Source organism: Bufo bufo, chromosome 2 (genome assembly GCF_905171765.1).
Source record: "Bufo bufo chromosome 2, aBufBuf1.1, whole genome shotgun sequence".
In the NCBI taxonomy this organism is placed as follows: domain Eukaryota; kingdom Metazoa; phylum Chordata; class Amphibia; order Anura; family Bufonidae; genus Bufo; species Bufo bufo.
The window spans coordinates 266,087,221-266,106,558 of record NC_053390.1 but is presented as its reverse complement, the minus strand read 5'-3'; positions in this window follow the sequence as shown (position 1 = coordinate 266,106,558).

The following is a 19,338-nucleotide window of genomic DNA, read 5'->3' as shown; positions in this document are numbered from 1 at the left end:
GGTTGCTATGAGCAACTAAGCTAGTTCTATTTTTCGCCAGTTTGATAAATAAACCCTTTAGGGAGGGGGGCACCCCATGGTTGAATAGGGAAGATTGCAAAGTGTTTTTATAGAGGGAAACTTGGTGAGGATTACTACCATCATTATTCCTGTCTATACACAGCTGTTCGAAAAGGCAAGCTCTGTGAGATATCTTAGAATTCTGCCTCCTATATGCTTGTACTTCATTGCCCGTCATTCTCAGTAAAGAGACGGATCTAAGTTATCATTCAACTGGGCCTGGTCATTGGTTCTATCATTTGCCAGCCCTCATTCTCTTTGAATCCTTACTTGCACCCTGCAACCATCCACCATTAAGGGCACCCCAACTACCACCACACAGGAGCCCCATAGACCCAGGGAGTGACCCGAAGAAGGAAAAGGTGGGCCCTCCATTCACTGCTGCACGGCCCCACTGAGCACCAGAGTGAGAACAACCACCATGAACCATTACTACTTCTATCAGTGAAACTACTGCTCTCATTCTTCACATAGCATTCTCCCCAGAGGGCTACTTGTTGCAACAATACAACAAAAACTGAAAAAAGTCAAGGTAAATAATAGCAAGAAAAGAGAATAGATCTTCTACTGAAGTTACATGGCATTTCATTTGTTTTTAAAGATTGTCATCATTGGTATTTCTCCTTAATGCAAATCATTTTTAGTTCCTGTCTGCAAATCAGAAAGATCAATATACCAATATTTTTTGATCAATTGACCCTCTTCTCTAGAACAGCTTGTGTCAGCATAACATTGATTTTTATGCTTTTTTCAGAGCACTTAAAAAATCCATTGGTTTATAAAACATTTTAACAAAATACCTGTTACTCAGAATGCACCTATTTTTCATCCAACCTTTACACTACAGAGTGAAGATGAAAAATCCCAAATATTCTAAGTTATGTTTCATAACTATGATTTTGCAATGAATAATTGTATTATTTTTATTTAAAAAAGGCAAAGAAAATACAAAGAAACTAAGATAATGGCCCCTTTAAATAGCACAATTATCGGGAACAAACATTCATACAAATTCTTGTTCCCGATAATATATATATATATATAGTGTTTTGATATATTGTTTTATTTATCTGTATTCAATCCATATTGTATTTGTCAGTGGTCAGCAATCATTTTATAAATTTTTCTTCCATGTATGATTTATTTATTGAAAGAAGTTAAATATTGGGTTACTAAATAGCTGACCAATTAATAAATAGTGTCTTTTTCCATATATGAGTGCCAATCCTATATTTCAATACAAATCAGACTAAGCATTTGAGGGGTGTATCAAATTTGGATTAGAGCACCTACCCTGAGAAGGCAAAGGTGAGCGAATCTCTTTACCTATTACTTTTAGATTTAAATGTATTGAGGTCCTGAGGACAGCAATACAGTTGTATCTAGCTGGCAGGCAGTACATTTGGGGCCTGGGACAAAACATCAGGGGCCTAGGCCCCGAATGTTTTAACCTAGCGAATCCCCTGGCCATCACTTATCCCCATACAGCGGAGTTGATTGCTGCATGTAAATGCAGCTTTCACCTCCTCTGAGGAGCAGGAAATTAATCTAATGGTTTTATACCTTGTAAAGAGGCCTGTAGTCCCAACATTGCTGCCAGATAGCATGTGCTCAAGATGGTTGACAGATAACGTATTGTTCCTGGGTGATAACCGTACACTTTTATAAATCTTGCCATTATATGATGGCAAGGAATGCAACACCTCCCAGAAATGTTCAATATGCTAGAAGTGTATAATATTTTACAATTCTAACCTTCATAATCAGAAAGTTAACCATCTCTCCTTTTACATAGTCCACTTGTTGACCATGTAAGATGACCCTATATAGTCCACCAGTCTTTATCAGAAGGTCCTCAGTTAAGAGGCAGTAGCAGTTCTAGACCTTACACAGATGTAAAGATATTAGGACGTTAATAAAGGTTTCAGTAAGGTTTCATTTTCCCAGAGAATGGTCCACCAGAGAACCGGAGGATCCTTTGGTGGGCCAAAGCTCTGACACAATAATACATCCCTATTAAACATGCACATTGTCCTATATACTCAAAATCATCTTCTCTAATGGGCCTAAGGAACTTCATTCCAACACTGCATATTTCATATCTTTAAAACAACACTCATGTCTAATTCTCCACACCTATAACATAGCAATGTCTCAGCCCATAGGTCATCAGGGCCAATTGTACCTACGAACAAAAACATTGCTATGTTTATAGGTGTGTGGAGACATTTTTTTTATTTTTTTTCAATGAATCAGACATTTGCTGTTAAAAGCAAAACTAGTTCAGATGACAAATTTGTCACATGCCTATTAAGTCGTGATTTTGTACACTAAAGCATGAATGAACTTGTATATACAGTAAAATCACATAGACACATTTTCAGGCAGTCAGCCACTTGATAGAAGAGCAAAATTGGTTAGTTTCATATATTACACTGAAAAAGCACACACGGTTCAACCCTGGTACAAGCTATAAGTAGCACCAGTATTTGAATTCAAACTATTTAGGCCCCTTTCACACGAGCGTGACGGATTACGTCCGGATGCGTTCAGTGTGCGTTCAGTGAAACTGGCCCCATTTTGCAAGTTCAGTCAGTTTTGTCTGCGATTGCGTTCAGTTGTTAATTTTTTTCCGTGCGAGTGCAATGCGTTTTGATGCGTTTTTCAACAGCGTGATAAAAAACTGAAGGTTTACAAACAACATCTCCTAGCAACCATCAGTGAAAAAAACATTGCATCCGCACTTGCTTGCGGATGCAATGCGTTTTTCACTGAACCCCCATTCACTTCTATGGGCCAGGGCTGCGTGAAAAACGCAGAATATAGAATATGCTGCGTTTTTCACGCAACGCAGAACTGATGCATGAAAAAACATTGAAATGAATGGGTCAGGATTCAATGTGGGTGCTATGCGTTCACGTCACGCATTGCACTTGAGCGGAAAACTCGCTTGTGTAAAATGGGCCTTAGGTAATCAGAAACCATAGATACAACAGAAATGAAGGTTACATAGTTATCTGATATCCTAGGGGAGAGAATAAACCAGTATGCTTTGAAAACAATGTATCACATTGGAGCTCTCATTGTTTAACCCTTTCAGGACCAAGCCTATTTTCACCTTTCTGCCCAGGCCATTTTTAGCAAATCTGACATGTGTCCCTTTATGTGGTAATAACTTTAAAACGCTTTTACTTATCCAGGCTATTCTGAGATTTTTTTTCTCATCACATATTGTACTTCATGACAATGGTAAAATTTTGTCAAAAAATAAAAAAATAACAAATTTACCAAACATTTTGCAAAATTTCCACATTTCCAAATTTCAATTTCTCTACTTTTATAATAGGTAGTAATAACTCCAAAAATAGTTACTACTTTACATTCCCCATATGTCTACTTCATGTTTGGATAATTTTGTAAATGCCATTTTATTTTTTTGGGGACGTTTGAAGGCTTAGAAGTTTAGAAGCAAATCTTGAAATTGTTCAGAAAATTTCCAAAACCCACTTTTTGAGGACCAGTTCAGGTCTGAAGTCAATTTGTGGGGCTTACATAATAGAAACCACCCAAAAATGACCCCATTTTAGAAACGACACCCCTCAAGGTATTCAAAACTGATTTTACAAACTTTGTCAACCCTTTAGATGTTCCACAAGAATTAATAAAAAATGGAGATGAAATTTCTGAATTTAACTTTCTTGGCAGATTTTCCATTTTAATAAAAAAAATTCCACTAACAGAGCAAGAGTTAACAGCAAAACAAAACTCAATATTTTTTGTCCTGATTCTGTAGTTTACAGAAACACCCCATATGTGATTGTAAACTGCTGTACGGGCATACGGCATTGCACAGAAGGAAAGGACCGCCATATGGTTTTTGGAAGGCAGATTTCACTGGGATAATTTTAAGCTGCCATGTCACATTTGAAAACCCCCTAATGCACCCCTAGAGTAGAAACTCCAAAAAAATGACCCAATTTTGGAAACTAGGGGATAAGGTGGCAGTTTGGTTGGTACTATTTTAGGGTACATATGATTTTTGGTTGCTCTATATTGCACTTTTGTGAGGCAATATAAAATAGCTGTTTTGGCACCATTTTTATTTTTTGTTATTTACAATGTTCATCTGACAGGTTAGGTCATGTGGTATTTTTATAGAGCAGGTTGTTATGGACGTGGCGATACCTAATATGTATATACTTTTTATTTATTTATGTTTTACACAATAAACCTTTTCAGTTTTTGGGAGATTGCCTTAGGTAACATAGTAACATAGTACATAAAGCCTAAAAAAGACATTTGTCCATCCAGTTCAGTCTGTCATCCTGCAAGTTGATCCAGAGGCAAAAAAAAACCTGTGAGGTAGAAGCCAAAAAAATTCCTTCCCGACTCCAATCAGGCAATTAGAATAGCTCCCTGGATCAACGACCCCTCTCTAGTAGCTATAGCCTATAATATTATTACACTCCAGAAATACATCCAGGCCCCTCTTGAATTCCTTTATTGTACTCACCATTACCACCTCCTCAGGCAGAGAGTTCCACAGCAGTCTCACTGCTCTTACCGTAAAGAATCCTCTTCTATGATGGGATAGATCTCTGTACTGTCCCCTGATATATTTATACATAGTAATTAGATCTCCCCTCAGTTGTATTTTTTCTAAAGTGAATAATCCTAATTTTGATAATCTTTCAGGGTACTGTAGTTGCCCCATTCCAGTTATTACTTTAGTTGCCCTCCTCTGGATTCTCTCCAGCTCTGCTATGTCTGCCTTGTTCACAGGAGCCCAGGTAGGTTATAATTTTTGCAGGATGAGATGATGGTTTGATTGGCACTATTTTGGGGTGCATATGACTTTTTGATTACTCGCTATTAAATTTTTTATGATGTAAGGTGACAACTAAAATGGCTTTTTTGACACAGTTTTTTTTTTTTTTTTCGGTGTTCACCTGAGTGGTTATGTCATGTGGTATTTTTATAGAGCAGGTTGTTGTGAACGTGATGATACCTAATATGTCAACTTTTTTTTTATTTTTTTTACATTTAACACAATAAAAGCAGTTTTGAAACAAAAAAAATCATGTTTTAGTGTCTCCATAGTCTGAGAGCCATAGTTTTTTCAGTTTTTGGGCGAATGTTTTAGGTAGGGTATCATTTTTGTGGGATGAGATGATGGTTTGATTGGCCCCATTTTGGAGTGCATATGACTTTTTGATGGCTTGCTATTACACTTTTTGTGACGTAAGGTGTAAAAAAATGGCTTTTTTGACACCGTTTTTATTAGATTTTTTTGACGGTGTTCATCTGAGGGGTTAGATCATGTGGTATTGTTATAGAGCAGGTTGTTATGTAAGCGGCGATACCTAGCAACTTTTTTTTACATATAACACAATAAAAGCATTTTTTAAATAAGAAAAATAATGTTTTAGTGTCTCCATAGTCTGAGAGGAAAAAAAAGGAGACAATGCGGCAGCACTCTGCAAATCAGACAAAGTACAACAATGCTTTCAAAAATTACAGTGCTAATACTACGCTTATTTATAAAAGCGAGATGCTTGGTCAATGCATTTTGTACAAAACCATCTAAGCCAGTATGCCAAACGTCAAGGCGATCTCTGTTACATGGATCCTAACACTAAATACTACCTGTTATGCGCCATAATGACCGCCATAAAATTCAGGGAGTGTTGGACCCACATGCATGTTGGATCCACTCTGCCTTTTTCCATTTTTTGTGCCAAAATGGCCTCCATTACAAGGGATGCAGGTACCAACATGCATGCTGAGCCCACTCTATACCCTTCCTGGTGCTAAACAGCTTCCAATGAATGTAGTAAGAGCAGGCCACAGCTTTATACTGAAAATAATTAAAATCAGCCTATGGGGCAGACAGGCTAATCAGGAGTGCACGACTTGCTGGAGTGCCACATCTCCAGCATTGTAAATCTGCAAAAAAAGAGGGTTAGTCAGCACCTCCCAGTGCGCAGGTGCACGCCGCCATGGCAAAGACCTAGAGGAAAAAAAAAGGAGACAATGCGGCAGCACTCTGCAAATCAGACAAAGTACAACAATGCTTTCAAAAATTATGGTGCTAATACTACGCTTATTTATAAAAGCGAGATGCTTGGTCAATGCATTTTGTACAAAACCATCTAAGCCCGTATGCCAAACGTCAAGGCGATCTCTGTTACACGGGTCCTAACACTAAATACTACCTGTTATGCGCCATAATGACCGCCATAAAATTCAGGGAGTGTTGGACCCACATGCATGTTGGATCCACTCTGCCTTTTTCCATTTTTTGTGCCAGGTACCAACATGCATGCTGAGCCCACTCTATACCCTTCCTGGTGCTAAACAGCTTCCAATGAATGTAGTGAGAGCAGGCCACAGCTTTAGGCCTCCTGCACACGAACGTATTTTTTTGCGGTCCGCAAAAACGGGTCCCGTTTTTCTGTGATCCGTGACCGTTTTTTCGTCCGTGGGTGTTTCTTGATTTTTGGAGGATCCACGGACATGAAAAAAAAGTCGTTTTGGTGTCCACCTGGCCGTGCGGAGCCAAACGGATCCGTCCTGAATTACAATGCAAGTCAATGGGGACGGATCCGTTTGACGTTGACACAATATGGTGCCATTTCAAACGGATCCGTCCCTATTGATGTCACGGCTGTATGTGATCAACAAGAGCATGCACAGAAAATAGAGCTACTGACCGGACCCAAACTAGGGAGGATAAAGGGTTACCCCTGTCAGACCCTCGAAAGCTCTCCCTATGCTGCTAAGCCCATGCCCGGATCCAAATGGTGGAAGGAGGCATGCCCGCGTACCTAAGACTGATGAGCACTGTAACCCCTACAATAGTGGAAGGGGCACGGCAACCGGTGCCCTGCTCAGTATATGGAGGGAACCGTGGTCGCCTCGGATCCAGTCAGAAAACACACAGATACACAACAATGTCTGCACACTTAGCTGAAGGGGCTGCAGCCGCAGTGAAGACGGATCCAAAGACAGGCTGGCAATATCCGGAGTACTTGCTGCAGCAGAACACAGGTCCAGTGAAAGGATAGCATGCAAGGGAAGATACTCAAGCAAGAGCTACAACCCAAATGAGAAATATAATCCACACCTACAATAGGAGGAGGGGGAATATAAAGGCAGGGAAATCAAACGCAGCTGGGAGGAAGGAAACAGAAAACTCCTCCCAGCTCTAGTAGTGACATCATCACAGGGGTGGAGAAACAGAGCTGTGAGAACGTCCCAAAGCTCTGGTAGTGACAATTGACTTTCAATGTAAAGTCTGGAGTCCCTTTTATACCATCGGATCGGAGTTTTCTCCAATCCGATGGTATATTTTAACTTGAAGCGTCCCCATCACCATGGGAACGCCTCTATGTTAGAATATACTGTCGGATATGAGTTAGATCGTGAAACCTAATTTCCGACAGTATATTCTAACACAGAGGCGTTCCCATGGTGATGGGGACGCTTCTAGTTAGAATATACTACAAACTGTGTACATGACTGCCCCCTGCTGCCTGGCAGCACCCGATCTCTTACAGGGGGCCGTGATCAGCACAATTAACCCCTCAGGTGCCGCACCTGAAGGGGTTAATTGTACTATCATATCCCCCTGTAAGAGATCAGGGCTGCCAGGCAGCAGGGGGCAGACCCCCCCCCTCCCCAGTTTGAATATCATTGGTGGCCAGTGCGGCCCCCCCCCCCTCTATTGTAATAATAGGTTGGTGGCCAGTGCGGCCCCCCCCCCTTCCTCCCTCTATTGTAATAATTTGTTGGTGGCACAGTGTGCGCCCCCCCCTTCCTCCCTCTATTGTAATAATTCGTTGGTGGCACAGTGTGCGACCCCCCCCCTTCCTCCCTCTATTGTAATAATTCGTTGGTGGCACAGTGTGCGCCCCCCATCGGCCCCCCCTCCCTCTATAGCATTAACAACATTGGTGGCCAGTGTGCGGCCTCCCATCTAACCCCCCCCCCCATCATTGGTGGCAGCGGGTTACTAGCAATAGTACAATAGTAAAAGATTCATACTTACCTGGGAGCTGCGATGTCTGTGTCCGGCCGGGAGCTCCTCCTACTGGTAAGTGACAGTTCATTTAGCAATGCGCCGCACAGACCTGTCACTTACCAGTAGGTGGAGCTCCCGGCCGGACACGAACATCGCAGCAGCCACCAGCAGGTAAGTATGAATCTTCTACTATTGTACTATTGCTAAGTAACCATGGCAACCAGGACTGTAGTAGCGTCCTGGTTGCCATGGTTACCGATCGGAGCCCCAGCGATTAAACTGGGACTCCGATCGGAACTCCGCTGCCACCAATGATGGGGGGGGGGGAGATGGGAGGCCGCACACTGGCCACCCCAATGTTGTTAATGGTATAGAGGGAGAGGGGGGGGCGATGGGGGGCGCACACTGTGCCACCAACGAATTATTACAATAGAGGGAGGGGGGGGCGCACACTGTGCCACCAACGAATAATTACAATAGAGGGAGGGGGGGCCGCACTGGCCACCAACCTATTATTACAATAGAGGGGGGGGGGGAAGGGCCGCACTGGCCACCAATGATATTCAAACTGGGGAGGGGGGGAGGGTCTGCCCCCTGCTGCCTGGCAGCCCCTGATCTCTTATAGGGGGCTATGATATGCACAATTAACCCCTTCAGGTGCCGCACCTGAAGGGGTTAATTGTGCTGATCACGGCCCCCTGTAAGAGATCGGGTGCTGCCAGGCAGCAGGGGGCAGTCTTGTACACAGTTTGTAGTGTATTCTAACTAGAAGCGTCCCCATCACCATGGGGACGCCTCTGTGTTAGAATATACTGTCGGTTCTGAGTTTTCACGAAGTGAAAACTCAGCTATGAAAAAGCTTTTATGCAGACGGATCTTCGGATCCGTCTGTATAAAAAGTAACCTACGGCCACGGATCACGGACACGGATGCCAATCTTGTGTGCATCCGTGTTCTTTCACGGACCCATTGACTTGAATGGGTCAGTGAACCGTTGGCCGTGAAAAAAATAGGACAGGTCCTATTTTTTTCACGGCCAGGAAACACGGATCTCGGATGCGGCTGCAAAACGGTGCATTTTCCGTTTTTTCAACGGACCCATTGAAAGTCAATGGGTCCGTGAAAAAAACGGAAAACGGCACAACGGCCACGGGTGCACACAACGGTCGTGTGCAGGAGGCCTTATACTGAAAATAATTAAAATCAGCCTATGGGGCAGACAGGCTAATCAGGAGTGCACGACTCGCTGGAGTGCCACATCTCCAGCATTGTAAATCTGCAAAAAAAGAGGGTTAGTCAGCACCTCCCAGTGCGCAGGTGCACGCCGCCATGGCAAAGACCTAGAGGAAAAAAAAGGAGACAATGCGGCAGCACTCTGCAAATCAGACTTAGATGGTTTTTAAATTCTTTTTTTGTCCCACTCTGGGACCTCAACTTTTGGGGGTCTGATCTCCTTTACAATGCATCACAATACTTCTGTATTGTGATGCATTAGCTGTAAGGTTATTACAGACTGTAATACACTTACAACCTGCTTGCCTTTGAGATCCAGGGGGCTGGATCTCACAGGCTCTCCCGGAAGGGAGCCACGATGCCTAAGGAAGGCATCGATCTGCCTTCTCTGCCATCGGATCCCCGTCACAGCAGCGCAGGGACCCGATTGCCGCTTCCTCCCTGCACAGACATCTTACGTGCCGTGTTCAGCGCTGACCGCGGTCGTGCAGGGGTTAATGCGGCGGTATTGATGATTTCACCAATGCCGGCGCATACAGCAGGGGTCTGGCTATCAGTGACTGCCGCGGATCGGGTGGGTGCAGGAGCAGTGCGCCGTACAAGTACGTCGCTGGGCGTTAAGGGATTAATGCCAAATAAAACCATATATGATATAGCTGTCGACCATACTACTGTTGGTTGACTCTCCATAAAAATGCATTCTTAAATCAGTCACGGTTTACTTTTAAGAGGTAAGCCCCTAGCAGTGGCCTGTCTCTTGGTTTGAGTGTTGGGGATTTTGAGTACAGTATATATATATATATATATATATATATATATATATATATATATAAAACCGCAGCACTCTTCCAATAGTGAAAAAAATCCGGTCTTTAATTTAAACCAGCAGCATAATACCAGCGACGTTTCGACCGCCTCCGGTCTTTGTCAAGCAAAGACCAGAGGCGGCCGAAACGTTGCTGTATAATGCTGCTGGTTTAAGGCCTCTTTCACACTTGCGTTGTCCGGATCCGGCGTGTACTCCACTTGCCGGAATTACACCCCGGATCCGGAAAAACGCAAGTGTACTGAAAGCATTTGAAGACGGATCCGTCTTCAAAATGCTTCCAGTGTTACTATGGCAGCCAGGACGCTATTAAAGTCCTGGTTGCCATAGTAGGAGCGGGGAGCGGGGGAGCGGTATACTTACAGTCCGTGCGGCTCCCGGGGCGCTCCAGAATGACGTCAGGGCGCCCCATGCGCATGGATGACGTGCCATGCGATCACGTGATCCATGAGCTTGGGGCGCCCTGACGTCACTCTGGAGCGCCCCGGGAGCCACACGGACGGTAAGTATGCTGCTCCCCCGCTCCCCGCTACACTTTACCATGGCTGCCAGGACTTTAGCGTCCCGGCAGCCATGGTAACCATTCAGAAAAAGCTAAACGTCGGATCCGGCAATGCGCCGAAGCGACGTTTAGCTTAAGGCCGGATCCGGATCAATGCCTTTCAATGGGCATTAATTCCGGATCCGGCCTTGCGGCAAGTCTTCAGGATTTTTGGCCGGAGCAAAAAGCGCAGCATGCTGCGGTATTTTCTCCGGCCAAAAAACTTTCCGTTCCGGAACTGAAGACATCCTGATGCATCCTGAACGGATTTCTCTCCATTCAGAATGCATTAGGATAAAACTGATCAGGATTCTTCCGGCATAGAGCCCCGACGACGGAACTCTATGCCGGAAGAAAAGAACGCAAGTGTGAAAGAGCCCTTAATTAAAGACTGGATTTATTTCACTATTGGAAGAGTGCTGCAGATTTCTATATATACCTACTTCACTCTGGGACCCATGGCGAGGATCCTGATCTGCGAGCATCATCACCCTTCTTAATGGTATTCCTTATTCCCATGCGGGGATTTGTAGTGCTGCCTATCATTCAATTTTCTTACTACTGGGATTGAGTATAGTGATGGACGAACATCAGCCGGGACGATTCGCGAACGCGCGTTCGCGATCAAATGTTCGCGAACCGCACATTTGCTGTGGGCCCCATTCACTTTAATGGCAGGCGAACCTGAAAAATCTTCAGGTCATATTTGCAGTCAGCAAACACTTACTAGAAATGCACAAATAGTCCCACGACATGGACAGTGACATACAAATTCCCACAAAAAATATGTATTTTAATCAGGGGCCATTTTTATGCGTCTTAAAGGGAAACTCTCAAAAATGTGCCCTGCTGGAGCCTAGAAATTTTTATTTCCTATCGGTTTGATGTATACAAATATGCAGCACTCCACGTTTTTGTATCCTGCAGAGTCCATTAAAAAAATGCATACGTTAACGTAAAAAAAAATTCTACTATGGAACTTTATGCCATCAGTCTGAGGCATCTGTTAACGCATACATTTTTGGTATGCATTAAATGGATGGCAAAAATAGGATGTGAACCCAGCTATCAGAATAAGCACCTGTACACAGTGGAGCAGTGTGGCGGAGAGGGGAGGCAGCCATGTACTGAAAGAGAGCTACCTGGTCCTGGTGGTCAGGGATGAGGACTGTGTTTGTTAGGCATATTTCTGACACAGATTGTGGCGCAAAGGTCCTTAGCACAGCAATCTGCATATTTTTTTCCGCTCATGCCAGGTCTAAAAAAGGATGGCGTGGGCAGGAAAAAGGATACATTGACCGAATAACACCTCTGTACAGTGACCTGATAACACTGCCATACCGTGACGGGATAAAAGGGTGTAAGAGGGCACAGTACAGGGAATGACTAGGGGCACTGCACAGGGTGTGGTAAGAGGACACACTGCAGGGTATAAGGGGGCACAGTACGGGGTGAGGGGCACAGTACGGGGTGGGGGGCACAGTCACATGACCTTAGAAGGTCCTTATGGTGAATGCGGTTCATACGCCACCATAATGAGAGGCAGAGGAGAGACATAAGGGTGTGATTATGTGGCTAGAGATAAAAAATGTTACTGTCGGCCAAGACAGGACCCAAAAATTAGGCATTAGGCATTCACCTGACAGCAAAGAACTTTGGATTCTGTGGCTGGAGGTACATTAGGCGGTCACAGGATAAATATGCAACTGTTGGCCAGTACAGGCCCCAAAAATTAGCCAATAGGCATTCACCTGATAGCAAAGAACTTTGGATTCTGTGGCTGGAGGTACATTAGGCGGTCACAGGATAAATATGTAACTGTCGGCTAGTACAGGCCCCAAAAATTTGCCAATAGGCATTCACCTGACAGCAAAGAACTTTGGATTCTGTGGCTGGAGGTACATTAGGCGGTCACATGATAAATATGTAACTGTCGGCCTGTACAGGACCCAAAAATTAGGCAATAGGCATTAACCTTACAGCAAAGAACTTTGGATTCTGTGGCTGGAGGTACATTAGGCAGTCACAGGATAAAAATGTAACTGTCGGCGAGTACAGGCCCCAAAAATTTGCCAATAGGCATTCACCTGACAGCAAAGAACTTTGGATTCTGTGGCTGGAGGTACATTAGGCGGTCACAGGATAAAAATTTAACTGTCGGCGAGTACAGGCCCCAAAAATTAGCCAATAGGCATTTACCTAATAGCAAAGAACTTTGAATTCTGTGGCTGGAGATACATTAGACTGTCACAGGATAAATATGTAACTGTCGGTCAGTACAGGCCCCAAAAATTAGCCAATAGGCATTCGCCTGACAGCACAGAACTTTGGATTCTGTAGGTGGAGGTACATTAGGCGGTCACAGGATAAATACGTAACTGTCGGCCTGTAAAGGCCCCAAAACTTAGGCATTCACCTGACATAAAAGGCCTTTCATGACACTGTATATACATAAGGCAAGGACCATTCTTTGTTCTGGGTGGTAGCGGATATGTGTGGGCTGGCATAAGGAAACTCAATTACACGTGGTCATCACAGGTGTTGAATTCCTCCGAGATCCATGCCTCATTCATTTTTAAAAATGTGAGGTAGTCCACACTGTCGTAAGCTAGGCGAGTGCGCTTATCGGTCACGATCCCTCCTGTTGCGCTGGAAGTGTCGGACAGGACACTCAACGAGGGGCAAGCCAAGAGCTCCTTGGCAAATTGTGCCAGCTCTGGCCACAGGTCAAGTCTGCACACTCAGTACTCAAGGGGTTCCTCGCTTCTCAGAGCATCCACATTGGCCGTTAACCCGATGTAGTCAGAAACCTGTCGGTCTAGGCATTCTCTGAGGCTGGATCTGGAGGGTGGCTGTCGATGGGTTGGTTGCAAGAATGATCTCATATCTGAAGTGACCAACTTTTTGCAGGCACGATAGGATTGGTACCCGCACCTGTTTCCCTGTGGGTGGAAATTCCTCTGCCAGTGCCCGCAACAGCAGAATGCAGCATCTCTCGCAGCAAGACCTGGAAATGCTGCATTCTGACAGCCCTCTGTGATGCTGGTAACATGTCTGCCATTTTGTGTTTGTATCAGGGGTCTAAGTACGTTGCCACTTTTATGCTTTTTATACGGGGGTCCCTTTTCAAACACTGGAGCATGAAGGCCCCCATTTGCACTAAATTGGAAGAGGTGTAGCGCCCTGACTCCTGCTCATCGCCAAGGAGAATGTCATCCTCGGTCTCCTCCCCCCAGCCACGGAAAACACCAGGGATTCCTGAAAAGTTTAAAGCCTGTTTTTCTTACTCCTCCTCCCCCCCCAGCCACCGCCCTCCTCTGATTCCTCTTCTGACACCTGCTGACTTGTCTCAGATGGAGTAGCCCCCTCGGGAATTCAATCAGCATTGCGACTTCCTCATCTTCCAGCCCCTGCTCCTTGATGGCTTGATCAATGACACAACGCAATGCACGCTCTAAAAAGAAGGCGTAAAGGTATGATGTCACTGATGGTGCCCTGGCTGCGACAAACCGGTTTGGTGATCTCATCAAATGGCCGCATAAGTCTGCATGTTTCGTGCATGAGCAGCCACTGGCGCTGTGAAAAGAAACAAAGCTTCACAGAACCTGTCCTGCTGCAGAGTTCGTACAGGTAGTCGTTAATGGCACGTTTCGGCTGGACAAGCCTATCAAGCATATACAAGGTGGAGTTCCAGCGCATCGGTCAGTCACAAATTAGACATCTGACGGGCAAGTGGTGTCACCGCTAAATGTCAGCAAGGCGAGCCATGGCCATGTAAGATCTTCTAAAATGGCCAGAGATTTTCCTGGCCTGCCACAAGACAGTGCGGATGTGGTGCGATTTTCACGCACGGTTGCTTAGTCGCGGTCACTGCACGACTAAGTTCAGGACGTGTGCCATACACGACACGTGGGTCATTTTGCCCTGTTTCAGCGCGCTCAGCAGATTGGCACCGTTGTCGCACACCACTTTACCAACTGTCAAATCGAGCGGGGTTAGCCACTGATCGGCCTGTGACCGCAGAGCTGAAAGCAGTGCAGGACCGTTCTGGCCCTTGGCTTCCAGGCATAACAGTCGCAGCACAGCATGGCAATGTCTCACCTGGAATCTCGAATAGGTTCTGGGGAGCTTGGAGGGTGCAGCGGAAGAGGCAGTAGCAGTGGAAAAGGAGGAGTTAGCCGAGGAGGAGACGGAGGATGGAGGAGGAAGAGGAGAAGAAGAGGCCGGCCGGCCTGCATGCAATCCATGGCGGTAACACCAAATCCACACGGGTGCCACGGGTTGCATGCTTGATAACAGTCAGAAGGTTTACCCATTTGGCAGTAAAAGTTATGTACCTTCCCTACCCGTGTTTGCTAGACCACGTGTATGTGGTCAGATGTATCTTGGCACCGACACTGTGTGCCAGAGATATATTAACTTGCCGCTGAACGTGGCTAAATAGTTCAGGGATGCCCATCTGTGAGAAATATTTCCTTCCGGGGACCTTCCATTGTGGTGTGCCAATGGCCACAAATTTTCTAAATGCCTCCGAATCCACCAATTTATATGGCAGTAGTTGGCGGGCTAGCATTCCGACAAGCCACCGGTCAGCCGTTGGGCAAGAGGATTATCCGGCGTCATCATTTTTTTACGCTCGAACATTTGGGCCATGGAAGCCTGCCTTGTGCCAGATGAACGCGACAACGGCACAGTGGAAGGTGGAGTGGAGAACAAATGGGAGGAGAAAGGGGAAGGAGAAGAGGCAGGATGTGGAGCGCCGGGAATGTGGCTTTGTGGGTTCTGACGGCGTTGCTGCCACTGGGCTCGGGGATAGGAGGCCAGGTGCCTAGGTGATAAGGCGGTAGTCCCTGTAGTCCCTAGGTGATCCATGGTGATGAATCATGTGACGTACCATGTGATGAGCGTAGTGACGTCATCAAAGGTTCTATTCCTCAAAGAAGAAGACAGAAGAGATGCCGACTGCGCAAACAAGTGGATTAAGGTGAGATAAATTTTTTATTTTTTTTTTTAACCTCTCCAGCCCTATTATACTATGCATTCTGCATTCAGAATGCTATTATTTTCCCTTATAACCATGTTATAAGGGAAAATTGTAAAGATCGGTTCCCCATCCCGATCATCTCCTAGCAACCGTGCGTGAAAATTGCACTGCATCCGCACTTGCTTGCGGATGCTTAAGATTTTCACGCAGCCCTATTCACTTCTATGGGGCCTGCATTGCCCCATAGTGATGGTGATGGTGATGGATCATGTGACGGACCATGTGATGAGCGTAGTGACGTCATCAAAGGTCCTATTCCTCAAAGAAGAAGACAGAAGAGATGCCGGCTGCGCAAACAAGTGGATTAAGGTGAGTTAAATTATTATTATTTTTTTTAACCCCTCCAGCCTTATTGTACTATGCATTCTGTATTCAGAATGCTATTATTTTCCCTTATAACCCTGTTTTAAGGGAAATAATACAATCTACACAACACCTAACCCAAACCCGAACTTCTGTGAAGAAGTCTGGGTTCGGGTCTGGGTACCAAACATGCCGATTTTTTTCACGCGTGGAAAAAACGCAAACATGGAACGCAATCGCAGTGAAAACTGACTTGTTTTAGTGTCAAAATCGCACCATTTTCCCTGAACGCATCCGGCCCCAATCCGCAACGCCCGTGTGAAAGAGGCCTTAGGTGTTCAACAAGATTTAATGGAAAATGGAGATGAAATTTCAGAATTTCACTCTTTTGGCAGATTTTCCATTTGAATCCATTTTTTCCACTAACAAAGCAAGGGTTAACAGCCAAACAAAACTCAAAATTTATTGCCCTGATTCTGTAGTTTACAGAAACACCCCATATGTGGTCGTAAACTGCTGTACAGGCAGACGGCATTGTGCAGAACAAAAGGAGCGCCATATGGTTTTTGGAAAGAAGATTTCACTGGGATAATTTTAAGCTGCCATGTCACATTTAAAGACATCCTGATGGAACCCTAGAGTAGAAATGCCAAAAAGCGACCCCATTTTGGAAACTACGGGATAATGTGGCAGTTTTGTTTATACTAATTTAGGGTACATATGATTTTTGTTTGCTCTATATTACACTTTTTGTGGGGCAAGGTAATAAAAAAATAGCTGTTTTGGCACTGTTTTTATTTTTTGTTATTTACAGTGTTCATCTGACAGGTTAGATAATGTGCTGTTTTTATAGAGCAGGTTGTTACGGATGCGACAATACCAAATATGACAACTTTTTTAGTTGTTTGTTTCACAGTTTTACATAATAAAGCATTTTTGAAAAAAAAGATTTTTTAGTGTCTCCATATTCTGAAAGCCATAGTATTTTTTATTTTTTGGGCAACTGTCTTATGTAGGGGATCATTTTTTGCCTTAGTTAGGGTCTCATTTTTTGCGGGATGAGATGACGGTTTTATTGGTACTATTTTGGGGTGCGTATGAATTTTTGATCACTTGGTATTACACTTTTTGTGATGTAAGGTGACAAAAAATGGCTTTTTTGACACCGTTTTTATTTTTTATTTTTTACTGTGTGCACCTGAGGGGTTAGTTCATGTGATATTTTTATAGAGCAGGTCTTTACGGACGAGGCAATACCTAATATGTACACTTGTTTTTATTTATGTAAGTTTTACACAATTATATAATTTTTGAAACAAAAAAAAAATCATGTTTTAAAGTGTCTCCTTAGTCTGAGAGACATTTTATTTTTTATTTTTAGGGCGATTGTCTTAGGTATGTTTTCATTTTTGCAGGATGAGATGATGGCTTGATTGGCACTATTTTTGGGTGCATATGACTTTTTATAGCTTGGTATTACACTTTTTGTGATGTAAGTTGACAGAAATTGCTTTTTTGACACCGTTTTTATTTTTATTTTTTTACGGTGTTCACCTGAGGGGTTAGTGTTGGGAAATCTCAACGTCCCTCTGGTACCCCTGGCACCAAACTTCTAGTATCGGCTTGGTTTGAGTCATGTTCTGACGTCAGGAGAGCGCTTTACTCAGTAGGGAATAACAGACACAACAATGATGTACTGAATGAACGCTCTGAAGTTTATTTTTAATGCACACAGGTTATATAGAGGGGGTTTTACCCCCTTTATTAGCATATCAACGTAAGTTATTTATTCAACCTATCATATATTAACACATTCTATTCTACAGGCAAAAAAGAGCAACAAAAACGGAACTTCCATATTAGGGATATTGTCCGGGAGTAGTGCCAAAGAGATAAGATTCAGGGTTACAGAGAAAAGAAACTTAACAGAAAACAGAGTTAGTTTTAACATATAAAAACATGGATTCCTTTCAAATCCCCTCTTAGAACCTTTAGTGTATCACACTACATGGTTCTTTCCTTTCTTGTCCTTTTTCTCTCTATATTATATTAGGTAATTCTTATACCCATCTGGGCTACGATCCTCCTGGGGTAGAGTAGTCTGATATAATGACATATTACAGAGCCCTTTTTCTAGCATACGTCTCACACAAGGAATAATACATAATGCTACTACACCTATTACTATAATTACTATTAGTATGACAATCCCTAGTTGCATGAGACCTTGTTTCCAACTTGTGAACCACCCAAAGTATTGATCCCATGGATTATTTATACCTGAGTTCTTTTTCAGTTCTATTGACAGATCTTCAAGCTTTTTTATAGCTATTGTGACCTTACCAGTGGGACCAGTATTATTTGGTATGTATGTGCAACAGGAGGTTGGATCAGTTAATACTCGGCACACTCCGCCCTTCTCTGCGAGAATCATATCCAACACCATTCGATTCTGGAATGTCATGATTGAGTCCGCTTGTAGTTCTTCTGCTATCCCTTGTAATGCATCTCTGCATTTGCTGATTGTAGTATATGTAATTTATCCAATCCATATTTTTATTCACAGTAATAATTGGCAATATTGATTCAAATCCGGCGGCTACTTGATCTCTAGCTTTGAACTCATCCGGGACCCCTCTTGGAACACCTACTGCATCTATATACACATGGGGATCAAAGCTTGAAAGGGGGCTGCTTCTTTTATTTATCTTTAGCACCCCTTTGTCTGTAATATCTGATTCAGTAAAAATGTGCATGTTCATTATAACTTTGGCAAGCGCACATTCACCTTTCCAGGCACCTTCCAGTCTGGATCTTATTTTCCCATCTCCACAGATCCAGTACACATCTCCTATGGAGTATACTAGGTTCTGAGTGAGGGATATGTTCAGATTGCTGTATTTGTAACAATAACCTTTGGTGAAATTCTGTACATTCCTCCCATGTGTACTCCCTTTGTAACATGCAACCCAGTGGGTTTTTAGGGACATTTGTAAGTTTCATTTCCTGGGATTTTTTTTTTTTTGGGCAATATCTTATACCGGAGAATGAAGAAGTGTCCATATAACATGTCCCTCCCTCAAGGAGTGTCATTCTAGTTAGAAGGGACTTAGAATATCTATCCTTTCTCTTGAGGGCGCTTTCTGGTTTATATCCCCATTCTATCCCTGTATTCCATCCCACTGATCCCCAGTATCCACAATTTTTTCCCCAATATGAGTCTGTTACGCAAACATAGGCCTGTCCTTGTATATAGGCTTTAGAGCAATACTCATAGTAATACCATGTTTTTAGTATATCGCAAAGAC